This window comes from Anolis sagrei, chromosome 2 (genome assembly GCF_037176765.1).
Source record: "Anolis sagrei isolate rAnoSag1 chromosome 2, rAnoSag1.mat, whole genome shotgun sequence".
NCBI lineage: Eukaryota > Metazoa > Chordata > Lepidosauria > Squamata > Dactyloidae > Anolis > Anolis sagrei.
In genome coordinates, this window is record NC_090022.1 from 35,662,820 (window position 1) to 35,689,060 (window position 26,241).

The window sequence follows — 26,241 nt, forward strand, 5'->3', positions numbered from 1 at the left end:
TGTCACTCTTTGTTGGCTCAAGGACGAGGTGTAAATGTAATAAACAAACTAACTGTTGGGGTCCCTGTATGTTAATCTCTTAGTCCATACTAACTAGTTTTGATAAATAGATTTTCTGGGAACATTTCATGAGAGAGGAGTTCAGGTGAGTCTAGTTTGGTCTCCGACCTAAATAAATCAATGCCTTGAATCATCAAATGGAGAGAATTTCTTTCTTGGCACACACAGATCATGCCACTAAGCAGTGCCAAGAAAGGCATTGGCTTTTCTGAAGAACAGTATAAGGTTGAATTATATGACTCTAGGCCAGTCCTGAATTCATTTGGCCAATGCCCTAATTCACGCAATGGAAGAAGAGGGAGCAACACTTTTTCCTCCTTGCCACTGTGCATCTTGTATGATGTGGGATGTGAATGGTTCGCACTGTGGCGCATGTTTTTAGATGGCCTCATCTGCGTCCCTTTTCTCAGTCTTCTGTGACAGCTGCCCAAATTGGCTGCAAATTGGCTTTGGATTTCTTTAATTTGGCAGTTTTGAGGTTCATTTACTTATCTCTTTTCAGAGGCGTTGCCAGTTTACGTGTGCAGTTGATTCATTTTGACCCCACAGTGATGTTTCCAGGAAAGCAAAGCAAATACGCCATAAGGTAAAGGGCAAACAGGGGAAAAGTTCATTCTACATGCCAAAAGAAATATGTCTGCCCTTCCTTCCAATTGACTTAGTTATTTTCTCAGCCATTTTGCCATTCAGGCTGGGAGGAAAACATTTGTTTTGCCTGATGGCAACTCAAAGCCTTGGTTGGTGAATGCCTGTCTAGTAAAGCCAAACCATTCAAATATGTTTGCTTTATCTTTCTGTGTGTCTAAATAATTGTTTTTAAAAGTAGAACAGGAAAGGACACATCTCCCTTCATTCCTTGCCAGTGTTATAAAATATGGTCAAAGACATTAATCAAAGAAAATCTGTTGGATGGTGTTTGTGATTATGAGAATTAGTCATGGATGTGTGAGTATGAGAAAGAATGATAACTCACACATCTCCATCAAAGACTATATATTGAGAATACATTTATATAATTGATAATCGTGTGAATTTTGCAAGTTGAGGTCCGCTAGTTACATTTTGAGAGAGTGAGGTTTTCTCATTATGTGGGCTTTTCCCCAGATAAAAGTAGTTGCATTATTTTATAAACAAAGATGTCCTGAATTTGAGCAACTCCTCCCATTCCCTCAACCCTAAGATTCCTTTAAAGCAGGTCTTATGTGGCTTTCTTGTAACCACAAGTTAGTTAAATATATCACTTTAATCACTTAAAGATAAAAGATATAGTGGACTGGAAGTCTTCAGGAGCCTTGGTAGTTAAAAACATTTTAAAACCTATTATATAGAGTCACATATGAAACACATACTCCAGATAAGAAGAAACATAATCAAATCCAAAACCATGCCATCGTGATTAAAAATGATGTTTAAGCATTACAATCTGGGTAGCTGCAGACAGGAAGAAAGCCAGGTTTGCCTTAAGAAGTGTAGATTGAATATCCCTCATATGAAATGCCCGGAACCATAAGTGTTCTAGATTTCATTTTTAAATACTTTAGAATACTTGCATATGTACTTAATGAGATATCGTGAAGTAAGGTAAAGGTAAAGGTTTCCCCTGACATTAAGTCTAGTCACGTCCGACTCTGTTTCTCAGTTTCTAAGCCGAAGAGCTGGTGTTGTCCGTAGACACTTCCAAGGTCAGGTGACCAGCTTGACTGCATAGAGTGCCATTACCTTCCCGCCATGACGGTACCTATTGATCTACTCACATTTGCATGTTTTCGAACTGACAGATTGGCAGAAGCTGGGGCTAACAGTGGGAGCTCACCCCGCTCCCTGGATACGAACCACCGACCTTTCCGTCAGCAAGTTCAGCAGCTCAGTGGTTTAACCCGTTGTGCCACCAGGGGACCCCTATATCTTGAAGATGGGACTCAAATCTAAACATGAAATTTCATATAAAATCTTCTGTACATAGTCTGAAGATAATTTAATATAATATTTAAAATAATTTTGTTCATAAAACAAAGTTTTTGTGCATTGAATCATCAGAAAGCAAAGATGCCACCCACTACCCCAGCGACTCTTGTGGACAAATCCAGATTTTGGAGTATTTTGGATTTCACGAACCTGGATAAGGGATGCCCAACTTGTAGAAGCTGAAACAAACTAAATCCTCAAGAATAAATATATACTTATGCAGTATTCATGAGAAGTGTAAATTTTGCAAATTTCACAAATATGGATAGTAACTTAACAAGGGCCCTAGTGTTTACTTCCTTGGCAAATGGAGCTTTCCTTGACTGTTTTCCCATGTTAGGTATCAGCAGGCAACCACTGAACAGTTGGGAAGTGTCCAACGTGTGATCCAATACAACAGCCAGCAGAGTGTCTGCTGTGGAGTCATCTTGTGTTTCAAATAATAATAATAATAATAATAATAATAGTCATCATCATCATCATTATTTATATCCTGCCTTGTACCCCCAAGGAGACTCAGGGCGGTTTACAACAAATATCGGCAAACATTCAATGCCATAAGTTACACTCTTTCATTCCAAGAACAAGGAAAAAGCAAACCACTTCTAAATAAAACTCACCAAGAAAACCATGAGTTGGGGTGAAAATAGTGAATTACTTTTAATATGCATGGATTTTGTAGAGGCTTACTTCCTGTTGTGAAAACAACACTATAATTGAAACTGCAGTGATTAAGTCTGCTGATAAGTTCATAAAGTAACTTTTCAAGGTCTCTTTATATGTTTTAAACTGGTGCTCAATAATCAACTGTCTTCTTCTGAAATGGTGGGCCTATTAGGATGGTTACCTTTTTAAAAATTCTCCTTACCCTGCGGACACACTTCACCTCTTCTCACTGCACACTTAGCACTCTTTCTGTGTCTCCTTATGGTTCAGGCAGCAACTTGTCTGAGTTTTTGTTGGCTGCGAGCTCCCCTTTTTGTTTTTTACTGATTCATGGGGCTACATATTGGTTTCCCACAGTTTTCTGCATGTTTGTCTGAAATGAACCGTGAAATGAACTGGTGCCAGCATGTGTTTTCAATAACCAGGGAATGTGGGCATATGGAAGGATAAGGAATGTACAGTTTGATGTTCATAGTGCATAATATGGGTTAAAATTCTCTACGGATTTTTCAGGGCCACTCTTGGCTAAGGATGCTTAATTATTTTAGGATTATGTAATATCTTTCATGAGCCATCTGTAATTTTCATCAGGCTTTCAAAGGGTTAAAATCAGGGTTGCTATAAATGAATGTTAAAAAGGAATTTTGCTAAATATTAAAAAAAACTATAGAGAAATAACATCATCATCCTCAACTTTTCAAATTCTCTGTATGGGTTCCTAAAGATCTACAATGTTACATAAATAAACATTATTTTTTTGTCTTGTGAAAAATCTCAGATCTCCTCATATATGTTCTGTTAGTTTACAAATAATAATAATAATAATATGCTTTATTTATTTTCCGCTCCATCTCCTTGAGGAGATGCAGAGTGGATTACAGGGTACATATATGGCAAACATTCAGTGCCGTTATACAAATTACAACAAAGACAGTACATAAACAGAGGCAAGGCTTCCCTCAAACCAAATCAAATCATTTTTTTGGTCATAGACCAGCACAGGAAATAAAAGCCACAGTTTCATACGAACTTCCCTCTTTTTTCATCTCTGGCATCTGGAATCTGTGCCCGACTCTGTCATGGGGAGGTGCTGTTGTTTCATTTTTCCATGCCAAGGAACCTGTTATCCATGGATGTCTTCCTGATCAAGTTACCAGCATGTTTTTACCTCCTTGCCAAAGCAATACCTATTTATCTAGGGCTGATGGTGGGAGCTCGCTCTGACCCATGGCTTGAACTGCTAACCTTCTGGTTGGCAAGATCTTCTGAAGCTGGAGGTTTAATCCGCTGTGCTAGCCACGGCCCCTAATCATACTTTAGAATCCTACTTTGTCATAGTTTAGAATAGGATGATAGTATGTGCAATGATAGAAAATACTGTGGATTCATTAAAGGGGTTGATTACTGTGAACCAACAGGCTGCAGTTTCCACAATTTGATGGGTCAGTATCTTTGGCAATCTTGCTCTGACTTATTAGGTGCATCTAGAATCCCTTGCAAAGCCCTTGATATAGTTAAGCACTTCTTCATGTTGTTTTTTACTCCATGCACATATTACTCGACATACACCAAATATTGGGCCCAAAGTAAAAAGTTGATTTGTTCATGCCCATGACTTTGCTGACAGAAATATCGGTACCATGAAAAAACATGTTTCTTGCACCCCCCAAAGGAACATTTTTGTGTACACTTTTTATTGAACGCTATCAATATTCACATGTGAAACTACATGACTAGGTTCTAGAATATGTGGATACGAGCGTGTATGTAGCTCTGTGCCAGTATGTCGGATTTCAACTACCAACTCTCTTTTCATAACTGTCAAGAGTTGTTGAATTCTATTTGTTAAAGATTCTCATTTAAGAAAATGAAGGCATTAATTAAATAATTAGTTCATGCTCCAAAGATTTTGGAATCTACTCATTTTTCCTTCTGCGTCGTGTTCAGCAATGTCGTGTGTTCCTGTGTAATGTATAAAATTAGTGCCAGTGTCTGAGACCTTTTGGGTTGCAATTCAAATAACAGGCTGGAAGGATAAACACTACGCTGCTTACCTTTGAAAAATCCAATATACATGATGTATGACTAATATGTCTGTAGTGCCAAAGAGCTACTTCTTATGCTCTTCACTTAGTTGTACTGAACTGAGTCTGTTCCCGCTATACCACAAACTGGCTCCATAAATGGAGAAAAATGGAACCGTTTTATTTAGTTTCACAAGTGCTAAAGCAGCTGCTGCCTTACAAATATATTTGTTTGAAAATTTCATGTAATGTTTATATTCACTTCAAGTAGACCTATAATAGTTAAAATGTATAGCTTGTATTTAAATTGTGTGTATAAACTTTTTTTTGGAAGACACCAAGGTTTATGTGATTTTTATTTGAGGTCCAGAGAGAAAATTAAGTTTGTCAGTCGGCTGCTGTGGGAAGGTTGTATTGATTTAAATATTACTCGTTTTGCTTTTCTGAAAAGAAATTGCTTGCAATTCAAATTCCAGGCTTCTTGAAAGGGTGGCAGAGGAGATGTAATACATTTTTAGTTTAAATATTTGTCTCCAATTCTGTCCATCAACTCAATGTGGGGTCTGCGGTCAAAAAGCATACAAGTTGCTCCTTCAGTTTTCCCTACAGCATGGGCACAAATCTCAAAGTGTGTGCTTGTGCCATTGTCCTCCCTTCGCTGGATACTTTTTCAAGTTTGTGTTTGTTTGCTAAACATCAAAGAACATTTATGCCAAAATCAGTGGTGGTAAAGGGATCCTGGGGGTCACATTACTCTCTTGGTCATATTCCTTTCTCTGGTGTGTAACAGCATTGTGAAAATTGTCCCCATTCTGCTGACATCCAACTAAGGAAAATATGTATTTAAAAGCTAGTTTCAAAGAGGATGGGCCTCTGCCTTAAGTCTTATGTCATCCCTGACTAAGATTTAGAGTAGAAGCAGAGATTACAAGCAGGGAGTAGCAGTGAATTGTTTGGATCTGTGGTTTTGTGAATTGTTGGATCTGTGGTTGTAGAATCTGTGGATATGGAGGAACAACAGTATTTAGAGGAAGGTAATAACAAACCTCTTCCGAATAAATCTAGCCAAGAAAACCCAATAATAATGCCAACATTAAATCAGTGTTGACTTGAAGATATATAACAACAGAAACAACAATTGATTCTATTCATTTTGCTGCTCTTTGAGTAGCTTTTTAATTTTCCTTGAGCCATGGTGGGTTCCAGAATGCAATGAAGTAAAATTGCAGAATTGATGGCAAAGTATCTTGTATTTAATAATTAATGTTGGGAAATGAATGCTGTCTTGGTGGTTTGGTTATTTTCAGTAAGGGGTTAGACTTGTTTTGTAGTGAATCTGTTAAATGTGTACCCATGTTTTGTGGACAGAAGGTTTTCATATTTTGCTTGTTCAGATGGGAAGAGGAAAGGCCTTTTTACATCTCTGTAGGACCTTTTCTTGTTTGAAGGAAGAACCTGATCTAGGGATTAATACTCTTCTCAAAACTCCTTTGTATCTTTAGTTTGAACAAAACACAGTTTATGGATTATAAATTCTACCTCCCTTCAATCTTCCCTGAGGAAAAAAAAAACTTCTTCCTCTTCCTCCTCCTCCTCTTCCGTTTATTTATATCTCACTTTTTATCTCGATGCAGAGACTCAAAGTGGCTCACAACTAAAAGCATTTCACTACAACTTAAAATTTACAAATATACAAATATTAAAACGGTATCAAACATTAATTTTAAAACAATCCAGGTTTTAATTCAATTCTTGAATCAAGAGTCATGTTTTGCCTGGGATATAAGGAAATAACTTTCTAGTGCACCATTAGTAAGTGCACAAGACAAAAAAAGATGTAACGAAGGACAGGTGTTGTAGTATAGACACCTCAAGCTTGAAAAATTATCTGTTGTCTATAAATAGCTGAACTCTTGCTGAAACTACTGAATTGCCCAATAAATAGCCATTCTGACAGAAGGATGGTTTTAGTGAATTCATTTGCAACCCCTTTTCAATTGCAGACTCCTAAAAGCTGCAATTATCTTGTGGGAAGCAATGAATCTCCTGGTGTTCAAGTGATTAACATGCCATAAACTTTTCCAAAACAGCATTGTCTTTCCTGTCTGCTTGCAGCTGTACAGATTTAGCAGGACTGCTAAAACGTTGTACTCTGTGTTTTCCTCTTATTTTGAGCCCCTATCATTTGAGATGATGTGTCGGTAGCATGAACAACCTTGTAAGAGTGGGTCAGAAAGTCTAAAACAATAATCCCTGAATCCAAGGAAAGAGTTTTGACCATGGTACAGGATTTAAAGAAGTCTCGCAAATCAAAAGTTATTGTTAAATTCCAGTCTGGACAGCAGTCCATTGGTTGAAAAGACATATGCAGGAAAAATACATAGACAAACCTGGATCAAATTAGAAGTTTTTAAAATTTTAAGTAAGGCTGGAAGGAACACAGGAAAGGACCAGAGGCACTGCAGAACAGTATCTCCCAGTGGTCCAAGAGAATACTAAGAGGTTACGATTACTGATGGTATCGAAAGCCGTTGAGAGGTCCACGAGAACCAGTAGGAACACACTCCCCCTATCTAGCTCTCTGCATAGATCATCCATCAAGGCAACCAACGTCATCTCAGTCCCGTAGCCAGGCATGAAACCAGACTGGGATGGGCCTAGATAACCCAATTTATCCAGGAACCCCTGGATTTGTGAGGCCACCATGCGCTCCAGAACCTTGTCCAAAAAGGGGAAGATTGACACTGGCCAATTCATCAACAAGTGGTCTAGGGATGGCCTTTTCAAGATTGGTCTAACTGTAGCTTCTTTCAGGCTCGTTGGTAATGTGCCTTGGGTCGAAGAGATGTTAGCCACCATTTTTATCCACTCAGCCAGTCCCTCTTTGGTTTGCTTAATCAGCTATGAATGGCAATGGTCTAGGATGCATATGGTAGCCCTTACCTCTCGTAGGATCCTGTCCACATCCTCGAATTGAACCAATTGAAAGGAATCCATTAAAACTGGACAAGCAGGTGCCTGAGTTACATCCATAGACACTGTTAAAACTGGCATCCAGCTTGGAGTAGATCCAAGCAACTTTATCTGCAAAGTGCTGCACAAATTCCTCACAATGTGCTGCCGATTGGTCAGCGATTGGCTCTTTACTAAGGTGCTCATGTGGTGGGTTTGGAGGGTAACCTACACTAGCAGACTATTTGGGCACCTATGGCCATCAATGTGTCCTATTGTCCTTTTTTCTGGTTCTCCTGGTGCTTGCCCTTCTTTCTCTCATGTTCTGCACATGTACTGTTTCCCCTCTTCCTACTGGTCTGGATGAAAGGAAGAGATGGTGTTACAGCAGTGGGGAGGAAGGATACAGAGGGAGGAACACAATATATTGAGAAGAAGCAGTGGAAGCAGTACTCCTGTTCTGCTTCCTCACTCTCTCCTGCTTGTCTGCCATTTCCCAGTCTGTGTATCAGGGGTATATTTCAAGAGATCCAGAGTGGTGATAATAGTTTGCATGCTGCACTATGGTTCTGGACACAAGGATTTGAACCCCTGCTTGGTCAGGTAATTCACTGTCTGCACATTATACTCTATCATGCTCAGAAGAAGGCAAAGGCATTCTTCCCAGTGAACAAATCTTGTTAAAAACCTTTGTGATAGGATCATCTCAGAGTTGCCTTGTGAAAAATGACTTGAAGATCCACAGCAACAATAACATGAAAATGGAGACCCTCCTGCTTCCCTATAAGGATGTGATATGCATAGCCATTTTTCCAATGTATATATAATAGAGCTGCTCACTGGTCAGACACCAGGCATATCCTTAATGAGGATACAAAGGGAGGGCACACAAAAAAGAAGGCCCTATGATTATGATTCCACTTTTCCCATTAAATACACACACACACATAAATCCCACCTAAACAAGGTTTACATGAATTATTATGTCATCACATGTTACTCTTTATAAAAGTCATTGATAACACATTTCACGTTGAGGTGCATTCCCTGGCTCTACATCAGGCCCTGGTCCATACGTTTGACTCTTTCTTCTGAATGGAAACCTATATACAGGTTGACCGTCTCTTATCTGAAATTTCAAAATCTAAACAAAATTGTCCAGATTCCACCCCCCAAATCCCCTTTATCTCCATCATATCTTATCTGCCTGCCCTCCCCCTCCCCTTTTGAATACATTACTACATAACTCTTAATTATATATGCGGATACCTTACTAGTTCTATTAAGTAAAAATGTCCCACAACATTGTAGTGAACAACTAATACGATTTTCATGATAGGGCATCAGGGGAAAATAATAATAACACCACTAGTGGTGGGTGGCTATTCACAGAGAAAAATGAGGTCAGAATTGTATTTTTTAAAAGTTTAGTAGTCACCCAAATGTTCTTGAGTGCAAAGTGTGTAGTGAGCTCTTTAGAAGCTGTCCGGTGGACTGTAGGCATGACTTAGAGACAGATAGTATATCTTGAAATACTGATATATATTTTTGAGTCAGATTTGAAATTTTTAGATAAAGCTGAAGCTAGCCTTTGGTTTGCCAGTCATGAGAGAGGAGCTTTCCACTTGCTTTCCACTTTTATTTTCACTTTTATGTTATGTTGAGTTTTATGCAAGCCTGTGAATGAGGGAAGACCAAGTCTTCCTGTTAGAAACAGCTTTGTTGACATCTTGCAAACCCAGGGCTGTGGCTTCCTTGATTTAGTCTGTTCACCTGTAATATGACTTTCCTCTTTTTTCATTACCCTACAAAAGGATAGTGGTGAAAAAGAAAGCTGGTATTGGTGGGAGTACATCATTTAATTGCCAAATACATGTCTCCTTATAACTGTTTAATTGATGCTTTAAAGACAAAAGGTCAATGAAGTGTTCTAGTTTTTTTCCCATGAGTAGAATAGGTTCGTTTTCTGCTGCCTCTCTCCTGTCTGTGAGATTTTATTTTCACATATATTACTTTCCACTGAGACTTAATGAAGTAGAGGTCACATAAATAAATGTATAATTTAACATATAATTTAAATACATTTATTTAATACATGTGATTTATCCTGGAATTGGCTTTTTTTGTGCTGCCTTCTTTGAAAATTCAAGCAGCTGTGCATGTGGTGTCCCTCTCAGACCTTGGAAAGAATAATGAGCAAAAGGTGATTTAAACGTTCTCCTTGGCATCCTTTTTCTAATCGTAATCCAGTTTGGGCATGCCATGATTCTTATCTAATAGGTCATAAGGATGTTGTGAAAATTTGCAGATTGCTAGATACTTGTTCTAGGCATAGAATTGTATATAGTTAGTTAGCCACACCATGTGGCCCCATCTGGAGGTGGACACAGATGTAAGTAAGTTAACCATTTTATTCAGCATTCTAAAGTAAAATATTCAATCATTTATTTTTTTTTATCAATTTTTCTTTGGGGATAAGCTTTAGGAAAGAAAGGGTGAGGTCCTTTCCTCTCCTTCTTTTCTGTTCCCCCTCCCATTTCACATTTTTATTTCCAAGTCCATGGACCTTTGGAACAAGAAGTTTGGAACAACAAACTAAACATCAAGGTTGAGCCATCTCTGGCCTTTGCCTACCTTATCAGCCTCTTCCTTCTCTACAGAGACTTTATGGATAGAGAAGTAACACAGTTCAAGACCACACAAAGCAGATGAATATACAAAGATAGGATTATGATTGTCCAGCCTGCTTTAACATTCTTTTATGAGATTTGAGAAAAAAAAATCCAAAAAATAGGAATGTTTCAATGATACCAGTAGCACTCACCAAACAAACAGTGATGTGCCTCACTTCTGCCTATATGTGTTTCCCTTGTCCTTCGTCTTATCTCCCACCCATCCTGTGTGATACTAGATTGCACTGAGAGACAGTGACTGTCCCAAAGATATTCAGTAGACTTCGGTGTCAGGTGACCATCTGACCTCAAGTCTCCATGATCCTAGTCCAGTGCCTTTTGGATTCAACATCCTTGAAACATTTGACTTCATTTCTGCCTGATCCAACTTTGTTCAACCATTGAAATTGAGAAGATCCTTACAGAGTCCCCTGACAAACCAGTTATGCTTCACACTTTGAAAGCTGCCTATAAAAGTACATTCATTTTGCTTATCCAAGCACTTTTAAGCATCCCACACACACACACGTGTCCCACAACGGTCTTTTCTTTAAGGGGCTGATTTTTAAAAAATCAAATATAAACTCTTCCTTGTTTGCTCTGGATTATATATATTGCCGTAAGATAAATGGCAAACGTCTTTACTATGTCAAGAGAGCTAAATAATATCACAATAACATTCCACCTGTCAAGCTCCAAAAGCACCGCACATGTAGAATTTATACAAGTTGAACTGAAGTTATTTCAGGGCATGTCATAACATTTAGTCATTTCTGTAGTGTGTACTGTTAAAATGGTTTGTGGATGAAACGACTGCCTGCAAAAGGGTAACAGCATCTCAGGAAAGCCAGGGCACGCAATGGGTAGATGGACATCTCCTGAATCTCAGCTGCGTTCCAGGCTGTTTGAATCCGGCCTCCTATGTTTTGGGCAGTGTTTCCAGGGCACTGCTAAATATTCTATAATCCAGTAAAAATAAGACAGGGTAGAGCTTCACGGCAGCAAAGACTTTCCGTTTATATAGAGAAGATTTTTATACACCACTATCCAAACCTGAGCATGTTAAGGATAAGCAGGAGCCGCAAACACATTTTGGCTGCCATAAATTGTCTGCATTTTGTCAGCTCCCATAAACTAAGGTCCAGAGTTTCCATAATGACAGTGTCAAAAGAAATATTTTTTAAATATTCCTCCTTTAGTAGCACTTTTGAGCACGTGTCTAGGACTGACCTTGAAAAGAAATATCCTGAAAGTACTATCTTCGGATTGCTTTCCAATCAAGATTATAAATTTGAGACTAAATCCCATTGACTTCACGGGCCTGGCAGAAATATTTGTTTTGTCTAAACCAAAAAGGTCCAAAGTGCTCTAGCAAATTTCTCTCCAAACTCCCCCCTCCCCCCCCCCATCAAAGCACTGTAATTATGGATACATCACTGCAAAAACAATCATTCACAGAAATGAAGCATTTCTGTAGGCCTTAAAGAGCCAGCTAAGTAAAGTATAAAATGGAGGAGGAAGAAAAGGGATGTTCACATGAGGCAGCCTTATTCCACATTTCAATTTTAGACCTTAATGAATCGAGTCAGAACCTTCAGCTGAACATGGATGGATGTCTTCCTGCATTATGGGTTAAGTATTCCTTATCTGAAATGCTTGGGATCAGATGTGTTTTGGATTTTAGATTTTTGGGGGTTTGGGATATCTGTATTTGCATATCCTTACATAATTAGAGATCTTTAGAATGCTGAATAAAATGGTTAACTTATAAAATTCCATACAAAGGTTGGCCAGACTATATACAGAATTCTGAAATGCTTCAAAATCCAAAATGAGATATTGAAAAGTTTGCTTTCTGATAGTTCAGACCACACATTCTTTATTTTATGCACATTATTAAAATATTTTGTGTAAAATTACTTTCAACCTATGTGTATAACAGCTATATGAAAGACAGATAGGAGCATTCTCACAATTAAAACTTGTGTGCCATACCTTGGGAAGTCTGGCTTGGCCACAGTGGTCCACACTCTGGTTACATCCCATATAGATTACTGTAATGGGCTTTCCACAGAAGTTGAGGAAGCAGGAACCCATTTTGTTTCCTTCTGCTTCAGGGTAAGCTTCTTTAAATTTAACAGCTTTCAGTGCTGCTTTCTTTGAGGGGAGGGGCTTCCTGCTTCAGGGGAGGGGCTTCCTGAGTTTGAAAATTAACTGCCTTGTCTGAGAGGCGGAGCTTCCTGGTTATCCTATATAAACCAGTGTCTGAACCCAAGGGGCAGCTGGGCTTTCCACAGAAGTTGAGGAAGCAGGAACCCATTTTGTTTCCTTCTGCTTCAGGGTAAGCTTCTTTAAATTTAACAGCTTTCAGTGCTGCTTTCTTTGAGGGGAGGGGCTTCCTGCTTCAGGGGAGGGGCTTCCTGAGTTTGAAAATTAACTGCCTTGTCTGAGAGGCGGAGCTTCCTGGTTATCCTATATAAACCAGTGTTTATACTCGTACACTCAGAACCTATACTTTCACCCCTGCATACAGACAACAACATCAAACACACACCAAGGGGAGGTCATTAGCAACCTCCAGATGGAACAAACACGAAAACTTCCCGTCTCATGCACAAGCTGTGGCATGTTCAGCTTTTTCACATTACAGTTACTCAATTACATCTGCCCCAAGTGTACACAGATCACTCGCATGGAACACAGGATACGACAACTCGAGGACCGTATTAAGACCCTTAAGGACATTCAGGAACTTGAGCTGTTCTTAGACACCACACACCACACTGGCCTAGACACGCAGCCCATATCACACCAACATTACGGGGAGGCTCAACAGAACAGCACCTCAGATGTCGACAACCCTCAGGCTTGGAGAAATGTCACCCTTAGAAGGACACATAGGACCCGGAAGCCTCCTCAGAATACTTCCGCTCAGCTGCAGTTACACAATAGATTCCAAATTCTCACACAACTAGCACCTGACCAAGAAACACAACATATTGGGGAAGACCAGAATGGCTTAGATACTGATCAGTGGCTCATCCTTGATCAGTGTGCGGGGGATAGCCCTGACTGGGACAACACTTCACAACATTCACACTTGCACAATCCTGCAGGTGTACCATCCCCAACCATAGACCAGGAGCAACAGGAACACATACAGGAGAACCATAGGCTCTTGGACGAATCTCAATGGATTGTCCTTGACGAATGCACCGGGGATGTCGAGGAGGAGGACAACACTTTTCACCTACACAATTCACACCAACAGGATCACTTTTCTGGAGACCTACACACAACATTGCACAAAAGGGGCCCTGTCATTCCTGAAAGTAAACAGGTATTGGTAGTAGGCGACTCCCTCCTTAGAGGAACGGAAGCTGTCATTTCCAGACCAGATGGGATGGCTCGAGAAATATGCTGCCTACCGGGGGCAAAAATACACCATATCACTCAGAGGCTCACCAGGCTCCTCAAGCCCTATCACCGTCCTCCCCTCATGTTGATTCATGTAGGAACCAATGATACTGCAAGGCATACGTTTCAAAAGATCACAAATGATTTTCGAGCTCTAGGAGCAATGCTAAAAGAATGTAATGTACAGGTGGTCTTTTCATCCCTCCTCCCTGTTGTAAGACACGGACCCACAAGAGCCAGAAAAATAGTACAGGTCAATGACTGGCTTAGAAAATGGTGCCAGGAGGAACGCTTTGGCTTCCTCGACCATGGCCTGCTTTTCCAGGAGGATGGCCTACTGGCAAGGGATGGGGTGCATCTCACACAAGTAGGAAAACACCTTTTTGCTCACAGACTCGCAAACCTCATTAGACGCACTTTAAACTAGGTCCACCGGGGGAGGGGGACAACAGCCTTGCGAACACTACTTTACCCATAATGTCTGGGAATCGCCAGAAGGCTAAACGGAGGGCTGCACAAACACAACAAGGACCAAGTGCCAAAAGCACAATAATCCCAATTAAACAGCTCAAGGGAAGATCCCAGGGGCTCACATGTCTTTACACTAATGCACAGAGCATGGGAAATAAACAAGACGAACTCCAACTTCTAGCACAACACCACAAATATGATATCATAGCCATCACTGAAACCTGGTGGGATGACTCCTATCGCTGGAATGTAGACATCGAGGGCTATAACCTCTTTCACAGAAACCGAACAAAGGGGAGAGGAGGTGGAGTAGCCTTATATGTCAAAAACTCTTATGCTGCAGAAGAAATTCAAGACAGCAATCTGGGAAACCAGCTTGAAATCATCTGGATAAGAATCAAGGGAACTGGGACTCAAAAAGATGTCGTTGTAGGCGTCTACTACAGACCCCCAAGCCAGGAGGAAGATCTTGATGAAGTCTTCTGCCAACAGTTGACCAAACAGGCACAGAAAAGAGATGTAGTAGTCATGGGCGATTTCAACTATCCCGATATTTGCTGGAAAACAAACTCGGCCAAGAGTACAAGGTCCAACAAATTCCTCGCTTGCCTTGCAGACAATTTCATGGTCCAGAAGGTAGAAGAGGCAACAAGGGGATTGGCTACTCTTGATCTCATCCTAACAAATGCGGAGGACCTGATCGATGCGGTCGAAGTGGTAGGATCCTTAGGGGCAAGTGACCATGTGCTCCTGCAATTTGAGGTACAAAGGAAGGCCGAAACTAAGACAAGTCAAACCCACATTTTGGACTTTAGGAGAGCTGATTTCCAAAAAATGAAGGAAACGCTGAGCAGCATTCCGTGGACACAGATACTAAAAGACAAGGGAGCTACGGATGGATGGGAATTTCTCAAGAGTGAAATACTCAAGGCGCAATTACAAACCGTGCCAACAAAGAGAAAAAATAGGACAAGTGCAAAGAAGCCAGAATGGATGTCCAAAGAACTTCTAACTGTGCTAAGGCACAAAAGAGACATGCACAAGAAGTGGAAAAAGGGAGAAATCACTAAAGAAGAATTCAAACAAATAGCCAACACCTGTAGGGAAAAGGTCCGCAAGGCTAAAGCAAAAAACGAGCTCAGACTTGCCAGGGACATTAAAAACAATAAAAAGGGCTTCTATTCTTATGTCAGTAGAAAAAGGAAAAACAAGGAGGCGATAGGACCTCTTCGAGGAGAAGATGGGGCAATGCTGACAGGGGATAGGGAAAAGGCAGAACTACTTAATGCCTTCTTTGCCTCGGTCTTCTCACAAAAAGAGAGTCTTCAACCTCAGCAAGATGGAGTGGATGAGGGATTGGAGGACATCCAACCCCTAATTGGGAAAGAAGTCGTCCAGGAATACCTGGCCGCTCTTAATGAGTTCAAGTCCCCAGGGCCAGATCAACTACACCCAAGAGTATTGAAGGAACTAGCGGAAGTCATTTCGGAACCATTGGCAACCATCTTTGAGAGTTCTTGGAGAACGGGAGAAGTTCCAGCAGATTGGAGGAGAGCCAATGTGGTCCCAATCTTCAAGAAGGGAAAAAAGGACGACCCAAACAACTACCGTCCGGTCAGCCTCACGTCGATACCGGGCAAAATTCTGGAAAAGATTGTTAAGGAAGCGGTCTGCAAACACTTAGAAACAAATGCAGTCATCGCTAATAGTCAACATGGATTTATCAAAAACAAGTCATGCCAGACTAATCTGATCTCTTTCTTCGATAGAGCTACAAGCTGGGTAGATGCGGGGAATGCCGTGGATGTAGCGTACCTGGATTTCAGTAAAGCCTTCGACAAGGTCCCCCATGACCTTCTGGCAAGGAAACTAGTCCAATGTGGGCTAGGCAAAACTACAGTGAGGTGGATCTGTAATTGGTTAAGTGGACGAACACAGAGAGTGCTCACTAATGCTTCCTCTTCATCTTGGAAAGAAGTGACGAGCGGAGTGCCGCAGGGTTCCGTCCTGGGCCCGGTCCTGTTCAACATCTTTATTAATGACTTAGATGAAGGGCTAGAAGGCATGATCATCAAGTTTGCAGACGACACCAAATTGGGAGGGATAGCCAATAGTCCAGAGGACAGGAGCAGAATTCAAAACGATCTTGACAGATTAGAGAGATGGGCCAAAACTAACAAAATGAAGTTCAACAGTGACAAATGCAAGATACTCCACTTTGGCAGAAAAAATGAAATGCAAAGATACAGAATGGGGGACGCCTGGCTCGAGAGCAGTACGTGTGAAAAAGATCTTGGAGTCCTCGTGGACAACAAGTTAAACATGAGCCAACAATGTGATGTGGCGGCAAAAAAAGCCAATGGGATTTTGGCCTGCATCAATAGGAGCATAGTGTCTAGATCTAAGGAAGTAATGCTACCCCTCTATTCTGCTTTGGTTAGACCACATCTGGAATATTGTGTCCAATTCTGGGCACCACAATTGAAGAGAGATATTGACAAGCTGGAATGTGTCCAGAGGAGGGCGACTAAAATGATCAAGGGTCTGGAGAACAAGCCCTATGAGGAGCGGCTTAGGGAACTGGGCATGTTTAGCCTGAAGAAGAGAAGGCTGAGAGGAGATATGATAGCCATGTATAAATATGTGAGAGGAAGCCACAGGGAGGAGGGAGCAAGCTTGTTTTCTGCTTCCTTGGAGACTAGGACGCGGAACAATGGCTTCAAGCTACAAGAGAGGAGATTCCATCTGAACATTAGGAAGAACTTCCTGACTGTGAGAGCCGTTCAGCAGTGGAACTCTCTGCCCCGGAGTGTGGTGGAGGCTCCTTCTTTGGAAGCTTTTAAGCAGAGGCTGGATGGCCATCTGTCAGGGGTGATTTGAATGCAATATTCCTGCTTCTTGGCAGGGGGTTGGACTGGATGGCCCTTGAGGTCTCTTCCAACTCTTTGATTCTATGATTCTATGATTCTATGATTCTAATGCGTTCTACGTAAGGTTGCCTTTGAAGACTGTTTGGAAGCTTCAACTGGTCCAGTAAGTGGCAGTCAGGTTGCTCACCGGCGTGGCGTTCAGGGAGCACACAACCCTCCCCTGTTCTGGCCCAGTCTACCTGTCCGAACATTTCTTCTCCTACGAACCAGCTCAGAGACTAAGATCATCCGGGGAGGCCCTGCTCTTGGTCCCATCTGCCTCACAAGTGTGGCTAGTGGAGACGAGAGACAGAGCCTTCTCAGTGGTGGCCCCTTGGTTGTGGAACTCCTTCCCTAGTGCCATCAGATCAGGCCCCTCTCTATTAGCCTTCAGGAGGAGAGTCAAAACCTGGCTCTGGAAGCAGGCTTTTGAAAAATAAAGCAGTGCAGTAATCTTAATGTGGAATTATGTACAATTGTTCATGGAATGGCTTTAGACCTTGAAGTCTGGATGGCGTGTTTTAACCTTGAATATATTTTAATCATGTTTATTATGTTGGAATTTTAATCCAAACGATTTTAGTTGAATTTTGTATGTTTGAGGCACTGCGTAGGTGCCATTTGTAAGCCGCCTTGAGCCCCCCTGGGGAAAGGCGGGGTATAAATAAGGTAAATAATAATAATAAATATGTAGAGTTTGAGCATTCTTTATCCAACATGCTTGGAGATCAAAAATGAAGCAGTACCTATTGATCAACTCACATTTGCATGTTTTCTGTCAACTGCTAGGTTGACAGAAGCTGGGGCTAACCGTGGGAGCTCACCCTGTCTTTCGGATTTGAACCGCTGACCTTCCGGTCAGCAAGTTCTGCAGCTTAGTGGTTAACCCACTGTGCCACCATGAGCCCTGATTTATTTTACTATACCATTGTATATAATAGGACTTTAGCATCCACAGTTTTTGGTATTTATGGGATATGTATATGTGTGTCTCCTAAAACCAAATCCCAGTGGATACAAAGGGTCCATTGCTTTTTTTAAAAAAAACCCCCAAGATCTGTTGTTTTATTTTTATATGTATTGAAGGCATCGAATTGTGCCTGTGCCTTTGTTGTAAGATGCCCTGAGTCCCCTTCAGGGTGAGAAGGGCAAGATAGAAATGAGATTAAATAAAATAAATAAACAAATAAATTAAAAATTGGAATAAAAACATTATCAGCATTGGGAATGTGCTCTTGGAAAATTCTAGTATGCAACATGACAGAGGCTGTGATTTGAAATTACTTTTCATAAGTAATTACATAATTAGTTAACTTGCTGCAGCTGAAGTAATTCGTTATCATTAATGCATTTTTAAATAATTCATGTGCTCCTTTTTATCTTGGAATTGTTTTTAGAGTAAAACCTAAAGACTGGGTTGGAACCTTAAAAAGGTGCTTAGAATGCTTCCAAAATGTTTCTAGGTGCTTTTTAAAACTAGCTCTGACAGTAGTCAGAAAATGTGAGTTATTATACCAAGATTATTTCCTATTTGTTTTGTTGCCTTTGTATTTAATTTTGAAAAAATTAAAGAGTGACAAGTTTAAGATTCATAAATAATGGCTTTGCAGTGTATTTGGGCTTCCAATACTTGAAAAAATGTATGCGATGAATTTCTCTGCCACACGATGGAGACGATGGTGCAAAATACAATCGGCATGCTTTCACTAGCTAGAAATGTCTATTGAGAGGGAATTAGTATTTGTTCATGAGTGTTCTTGTGTAATGGTCATAATAATTTTACTTCCCTCCACCCCATAGTAAAGAACTGAGTTTACATAAGCACAGATAATATGTACACCAAAAAACAATAAATATGGTATTTTTAGCCAGTGCTTCTTATTATACAACTTTGGCTGCACTTTCTCAACAGTTCTAAGATTCAGAACCATAGCATTTTTGCATTTTTGTCTGTTGATTTTGTGACAAAAACCGGGATTTGGAGGTTAAAGTGACAAATAAAAATACCTGTTTCCAATTTTAATACCTAAAAATAAATTACAAATAATAATAATTATTATAATAATAATTCTGAACCATTTATATTCTAGAATGAAATCAACATTTTAATATTTAAGGAAAACAACATTTTATTCCCGTTCATAAGGTTTCTTGATTTATCAGTCCCTTAAATAGATTGTGGTCTTCAAGATGCTCCTCAGTTGTTTAATCCTCTTCCAGCTAAGATGAAGATGAAGACCAATTTCCAATTCAATGAGCATTTTTTTAGTAGGATGCATAATTTTGAATGTAGTTGTCATTACAATTTTCATTGAATGGATATAAAGACTCTTTTGTGTAGGGCAGGAAGAACGTGGGCAGAAGTGGCTTTTCCCATCACTTAAAGACCAATAGAAGAATACGCACACACATTCTCATGCAGGGACTTACACGAGAATGTAGCGCACACACACACACATTCTCCAAGACCCTACACTTGGAAGTTGATCATTCTCGGACCTGAAGGATCACTGATTATTATGACAGATCGAGAATGTAGCATATATAACTGCCAACCTAGCAGCTCAAAAACATGCAAATGTGAGTAGATCAATAGGTACCACTCCAGAGGGAAGGTAACGGCAGTCCATGCAATCTTGCTGGCCACATGACCTTGGTGTCTACGGACAACACTGGCTCTTTGGCTTAGAAATAGAGATGAGCACCAACCCCCAGAGTCAGACACAACTAGACTTAATGTCAGGGGAAAACCTTTACCTATGTGTGTGTGTATATATATAGATATATATATATATATAGATACACACACACACATACACACACACTCATACATACATACATACATACATACACATACATACACACACACACTCCAAAAACCTACACTATGAAGGCAATCAAACTCAGACATGAGGGATCGCCAATTATGATGACATTCTTGTGTTTTCAGTTTCAACATTTTAAAAGGAGTTTCCGGGCCATATTAAGCCATTGAAGAGATTGCTTTGGATCAACCATTCTTATGAGTTGTAATTATATGTGTTCAATTTATAAATCCTAACTTAATAATCCTGTATTCGTTCCTGACATTTATTCATAGTTTGATCCTTTATTTACTGTATTATGAATCTATAAGCCTTTCAGATATAATTTTCTTTATCTGAAATTTCTGCAAACATTGTGGTTGTTTTCTACCACTCATAGATAGTATCTATTAATATCTTCCAAAACTGTATCAATGTTTTTATTATAGTCATTGCAATGTCTTCTGTCAGTACATGTATGGGCAAAGTGAAGTGCTTCCTTTACGTATAAAATTGGTGAATACATCATACTTTTAGTTTGTCCCTATAATTTCTTTTCTTTCTTAACTCACTCATGACTCTTGGTTTTGTAACCTTGGTCAGCATTATTTCAACAGTCCTCCCCACTGTCCTATAAAAAATCACTTAAATTTAAAATGTGAAATTTCTAATTGTAAAGCCAATTCTTTGGCTTCTGTAAATAGTTAATAAAATTTTGACTCCTGTATCCACAAGGGATATGTGCATTCCCAATTGTACTGCCATTACTGGAATGTGTTGATATTTTGGAACACCATTTATTTTAAGTTGTGCTGAAGGACCAAGGGAGTCATCGAGAGGAATCCTCTCTAGATATTTGCCAGGTCTCCCAGTTAACTCCGGGGTAACTTTTGAAGGAAGCCTGCTACAGAATCATAATGGAGGACCTAGCAATTGTCTATATTTCCCAAAAGGTGCATAAGTAAAACCACGGACAGAGTTCTATGTTTACCGGAGTTTTACATGCCTTTGGTACAATCTAGTCAAAGTGATTAATATTAAAATTATAGAACATATAGTCCAATCTTATAGAACATATAGTCCAACCTGTTTGGAAGTAAGCTCCATAAAATTCAGTTGAACTTTTTGGATTGAGCCTCAGATATATGTCAACTCTGTCACATTCTTGCTTGTTATTGTTTTATTTTTAAAATTATTGCCATGATTCTAGTTAGCATCATTAAAATATAACATTTACAAGAAAAATAATGCAGCTGCCTCTGTTATTTTAGTTTAAATGGAATGCTTTCCAGCAAACCAAATCATTGACTTCATGTTGAGAATCCCATACATTTAGACTTGGCCAGATCTGGATTTCACTGTTGTTGTCCTCTGTCAAGAATAGGGTATCCTCATTGCTTCTGCCACCGCCAACAGTGCTGGTATGATGGTGATAATGATGATGGTAGTGATGATGCCCCGAGATCTCCCATTTACTTTGATTGTGTCTAATACCTAATGATAAGCTTTAGTTTAATTGTTGGCAAATGCAACAATGGGCAACCTTCAGGATGCTTATTTTGACAAGAATTGTACAGTATAACTCCTGATGGGAGAAACAGTTTTGGGCTTGGTGTGGACACATGAAGTCATAGATAATAGTGAACCTTAGTGAAGGACACCTGGCCTGAGAGTACCATGGACCTAGAAATGAAGGAGGTATTTTTGGACCTGGATAAATGAATTTTGGTATAATTGTCCCATTGATATGGGGTCATATTGCATAAGTACAGATAGAGTTTCTTGGTTGAGTTGTTCTGATGATTCTGAACAACAGAGGATCACTTCTTCAAGGACCAGGCCTCTGCCTTCGTCTCGTACATCTGTGCTTTAGAAGTCAGCCGTCATGCCCCCTCTCCCCCCAGAAATGCTATGTTCCATGCTTAAGGGGTTGGCTGTTATGGCTTTTTTTCCTTGATTGTGAACAAAGTTTCTTCCTTCATGGTCCTAAACTCAATGCATGTGCATGACTTAAAGGCATTACCTACCAATAAATAGGAGATTAGCTGCGGCTTGTATATTTCCTGATCGTTTCATATTTTTTCAGATGGCTCATTGTTATCCTGTTTCCTTTAACGATGGGACACTCTAATGAGTTTGCCATCTGACATACATCTGCTTCCTGTTAAACAATACCTTCATTCTTCCAGAGCTGCTAAACTCATCTGTTATCCTATGAGATTTGTATCTTTGCCTTGAAAACAGCAAGTACAAGTCGATTGCTGTATATTCCATTTCCCTATTACGCTTTCTTTTGGTATTGTTTTTGCGTAATGTCACACTGCGGTGAGTGACCATGGGAACATGCTGGGGGCTGGTATATGTCTGGAAGAGTGCAATTAATATTTATTTTTTGATATATGTCCCATGTATGATTTTATTTGCTGTTTGAGGTATTGATAGTTCTTAGTCCATGACAGAAGGACATCTTGTACAGATTCCATAACAGCCCATTCCAAATTTTAATAATTTTGTACCAGTCCATGGAAAACGTACAGATGTAAGTTATGACTAGGAGTATATGTCAATATCTTGAATTGTTATAGAAAGATTCAAAATATCTTAATAAAGCTGTTACATATTCCATTGGCTATCTTTTGTGTGTTAAAATAAAACTAATTAAATCAAAACATGTGTTTTCTGACATTCAGCAGTCCCATATTTTCTTTCACTCTTTCTCTGACATTGGGGGTTGTAGATAAGAAGTAAAAGTTTGAATAGTATTATTTACTTCAGTGGCTATGGCTATACCTCTGTCATCTCCATTTGCAGACTTCTTTTATACTATGTTTTTCTTTGGCTTTGCACACAGTTTATGAAAATTGCAGAATTCGGTTTGGAAGGTTGTTATTGTATTCATAACAACCAAGACTCTTGCGGCACCTTAAAGACTAACAAATGTTGTTATGACACAAGCTTTTATGGATGACAGCCCACTTTATCCATCACATAAGGTATTACCTCTAGTGGCAGATTATTATACATAAATTTGAGCGGGTGACAGATTCAGATTAAGGTAAGCCAGAAGTGGGAATCCTATGGTGCCAAGGGATTTTTGCAGGCCTTGGGCTTCTCCTGTTTCCCCTGGAGCCACTCTTTCTGGAAAAAAACAGACAAAGACAATATATTACTGGTCTTAGGAATGATGATTCTGTCGCAATACAAGGTTCATCTGACCCCACAATTTGTTTCTCTTTCTCAAAAGGATTTTACAGAACCATAAGTGGATTTTTGGTCAGTTCTAGTTTGTTTCCTCCACTCCCCAATTTTCTTGGGGTTATGCTGGCTGAAAAATGTCTCCTGGACCTCTCCTAAGCTATATCAGTTTAAGAAGTTCCATAGACCTTTATTTTCTCATTTTCACATTAAAGTCCCCCTCAGAGTCTGAGGTCTTGAGTACAGTGTAGTACAACCCTCATACCAGGGGGACCAGTTTCATCTACCCACATCCAACAAAATATGTCCTCTGGAGGAACTTTCTACGTCCTCCAGACTGATACCATGGTAACTTTCAACAGAGGTTGTTCATTTGCTTTTTTGCTTTTAGCCATACTATCACAAAACAGGAAACATGCTGATTCTGCAGGTTCTGAGGTGATACTGTACTTTGTGTATAAATCTAGCACTACTGAATTGGTGGAAGACCATTTGGAAACCAAAATATGAAAATTATGAATTGTGATATTAGCCGAAACAGCCATGTATTTATGACACCCTTTCTTATTATGGCATACATTTTAATGGATGATAACCCATTTATCGGAATGATGGCTGTTAATGAAACAGAAGTTGGTTGGCAATAGAAATGTGAACTAGTTAACACATATAGTTTGCAAAACAAACAAATAAACAAAACCGTGGTGTCCCTTCAAACCCCAGAACATAGAACTGAACCTCTTGGTGAAATCTTACTTGGCTCTTTTGTGTTGGATTCTGTTTTTGATATTTCCCTCTGTAATGGGTTTCTTGAGGTTAGAGGAGTCATATCTTGTGAGAGAAGATCCTATTTGTATCAGTAGTTTGATCCAGTCTCACAAGGGCACCGCATGTGACAAACAATGTGGACTATCTATCGAGTTGGAGGAACTGTTGTCTTGAATATAGCAGAAGGTCATATCTAGCTGTGTGCTTACATCTAGACACATTAGGCTGGACTCCAAACCTCAAACATGTGAAGGTAAAGTGCCTTCCCATTGAAAACCCATCCAATGCTTTCTTTAAAAAGCCTGTTACCTTTGTTGGTTAAAAATTTGGATTTTTAGTAAAATTGTATGGGGAAAGAGCTGTGGCAACATTATTATCCTTGATGTGTGCATGCCATTGATATATGTTAATTGAGTATATCATCTCATAATGCTAATTTGGTTTATGACACAGGTGCTACCACTTTTGGAACAATGCAACATGTTTGTTTTACTCCATGAACATGCAAAAAGACTGCCCATGATGGCATCCTGATAGTCCTGCTTGTCAGGAGATGTTCAGTATGTGTAGAAGAGGTAGATTTCTCTAGACTAGATTGGAATTGGATAGAGGATTAGGGCCAAACTTTGCTTCCAGGGCCCATTGTGGGTCCCATCAGCTCTTGAAAGTCTATGAAGATGACAGAAAAGTAAAATTGTATGTAAGTGTATGTAAGTCCTTTCAGAATTTTAGATCTGGAGGGGAATAGGGCTAAAGGCTATGTCCTGTTTTATTACAGAACTGCCACTCTTGGAGGCACCCAGATGTAGAAAATCCCATAGTTTTACTAGGTTTTTTTTTCAGCTGGGGGCATGGTGGTCTAGAAAAAATGTCCAAGAGGAATTGCTCTTTGCCCACTCATGCTCTACAATGTTATTTTAATTTTCTGTGATAACAGTAGAGATTTGCTTTGACCTTTCCCTCTCATGTTCATTTTAGCATCTTGATTATGAGGAATGAAAGACATCTATTCATTATTGTTCAGAGGTAGAGTCAGAAGACAAAACACACATCCACATTTCATTTACTGTGACTTAATTGATTGAAGTGAGATGTTGTTCTGTACAAAGTAGTTAAAGAAATGATAGCATGCAAGGAATAAAGGAATAGATGAACAAAAATGGACAAATGATTGCCTGGGTGTTTTCAGTGACACCTTCAGACCTGGATACTAAGGTTTTTGTATCCTTGAGCTTTCAGTAGAATTGAACTGAAGCCCTGGACTCCCCTGGTATTCATTGAGCTAGAATATTTCCAGATGGAGGGAATTTGGTGTGTTAGGTATGCTAATTGGGCATGTCTGAAACCTGGTAATATCTCAGAGTTGAAGGCCAGAAAGTGTAAGCTATTGGCAGAAATGGGCTGGAGCAACCATGATGACGGTGGTTGTAGGGGGAGAGATATGAGAGAGACATCCCATTGCATCTCATATGCTGTATGTACTCACAGTTGTGAGTTTATGAGGAATTGACTGAAAATAGGCTGACAAAGGAGGTGAAACAAACAGTCTTGGCTCAACCTGGCATGCTCCAGATGTGCTGCTTACAACTCCATCTGGAAGGAAGCAATTTGGGGAAGGTGAAATTGAGACAGGACAAGAATGAGACCATACAGTGTTTAGTGGAGGTGTGGAATTGACAAAAGGTGGGCTTTCGGGAAATCTGCTCAAAGCTTTTAGATGCAAGTATTTGCTATTGGCAAATAGAAAGCAGAAGAGAAAGGAAATTTGGGACCTAGGGACTCCTTGTGAAGTGATCCAGGCAGTGTAAGGTTGCCACTTAGAAAAATATTTCTTCTTTATTTAAGAATTGGGTGGCTTCTTCTATTTCCATTTCATAGATGTCACAGGGAAACAAGAATCCAGGTGCAATGGAGTAAGTCTGTGAAGGGAGAAGGGCATTGACTTTTAGCTGTAATGTGAATTAACTTGCAGTAACTTTGCATGCTTCTAGTTATACTTCTGTTCCTTGGATTACGTTTTAGCTAGCATTGTATTGACAGAAAGTATATGTATGAACAAGTTCCAAATATGAATTTTTAGTATATATAATCACTGGCCAGAGAATAAGTGTGGTGTGGTTGTTTAAGTCTTGGTCTAGGACCATGGAAGATCAAGGTTTGAATTCCCACTTGAAGTCCAGTGGTTGGCCTTAGGCAAGTCACATTCTCACAGCCCCTTGCATAAATCTTGCCAAGAAAACAGATAGGTTCAACTTACATCTTCATATGTCAGCAATGAGTTGAAGTCACAAAACAACAACAATTATTGTCTTATTAACCTGAATGTTCAGGAAGGTGA

The 26,241-nt window shown here is 39.8% G+C and overlaps 1 protein-coding gene across 2 annotated transcripts in view; it reads left to right on the forward strand.

Annotated features, from left to right (window-relative positions):
* SLC25A26 (solute carrier family 25 member 26) overlaps positions 1-26,241 on the forward strand; it is a 167,766-nt gene that overhangs the window by 66,719 nt on the left and 74,806 nt on the right. The gene's annotated exons all lie outside the window — the stretch shown is intronic.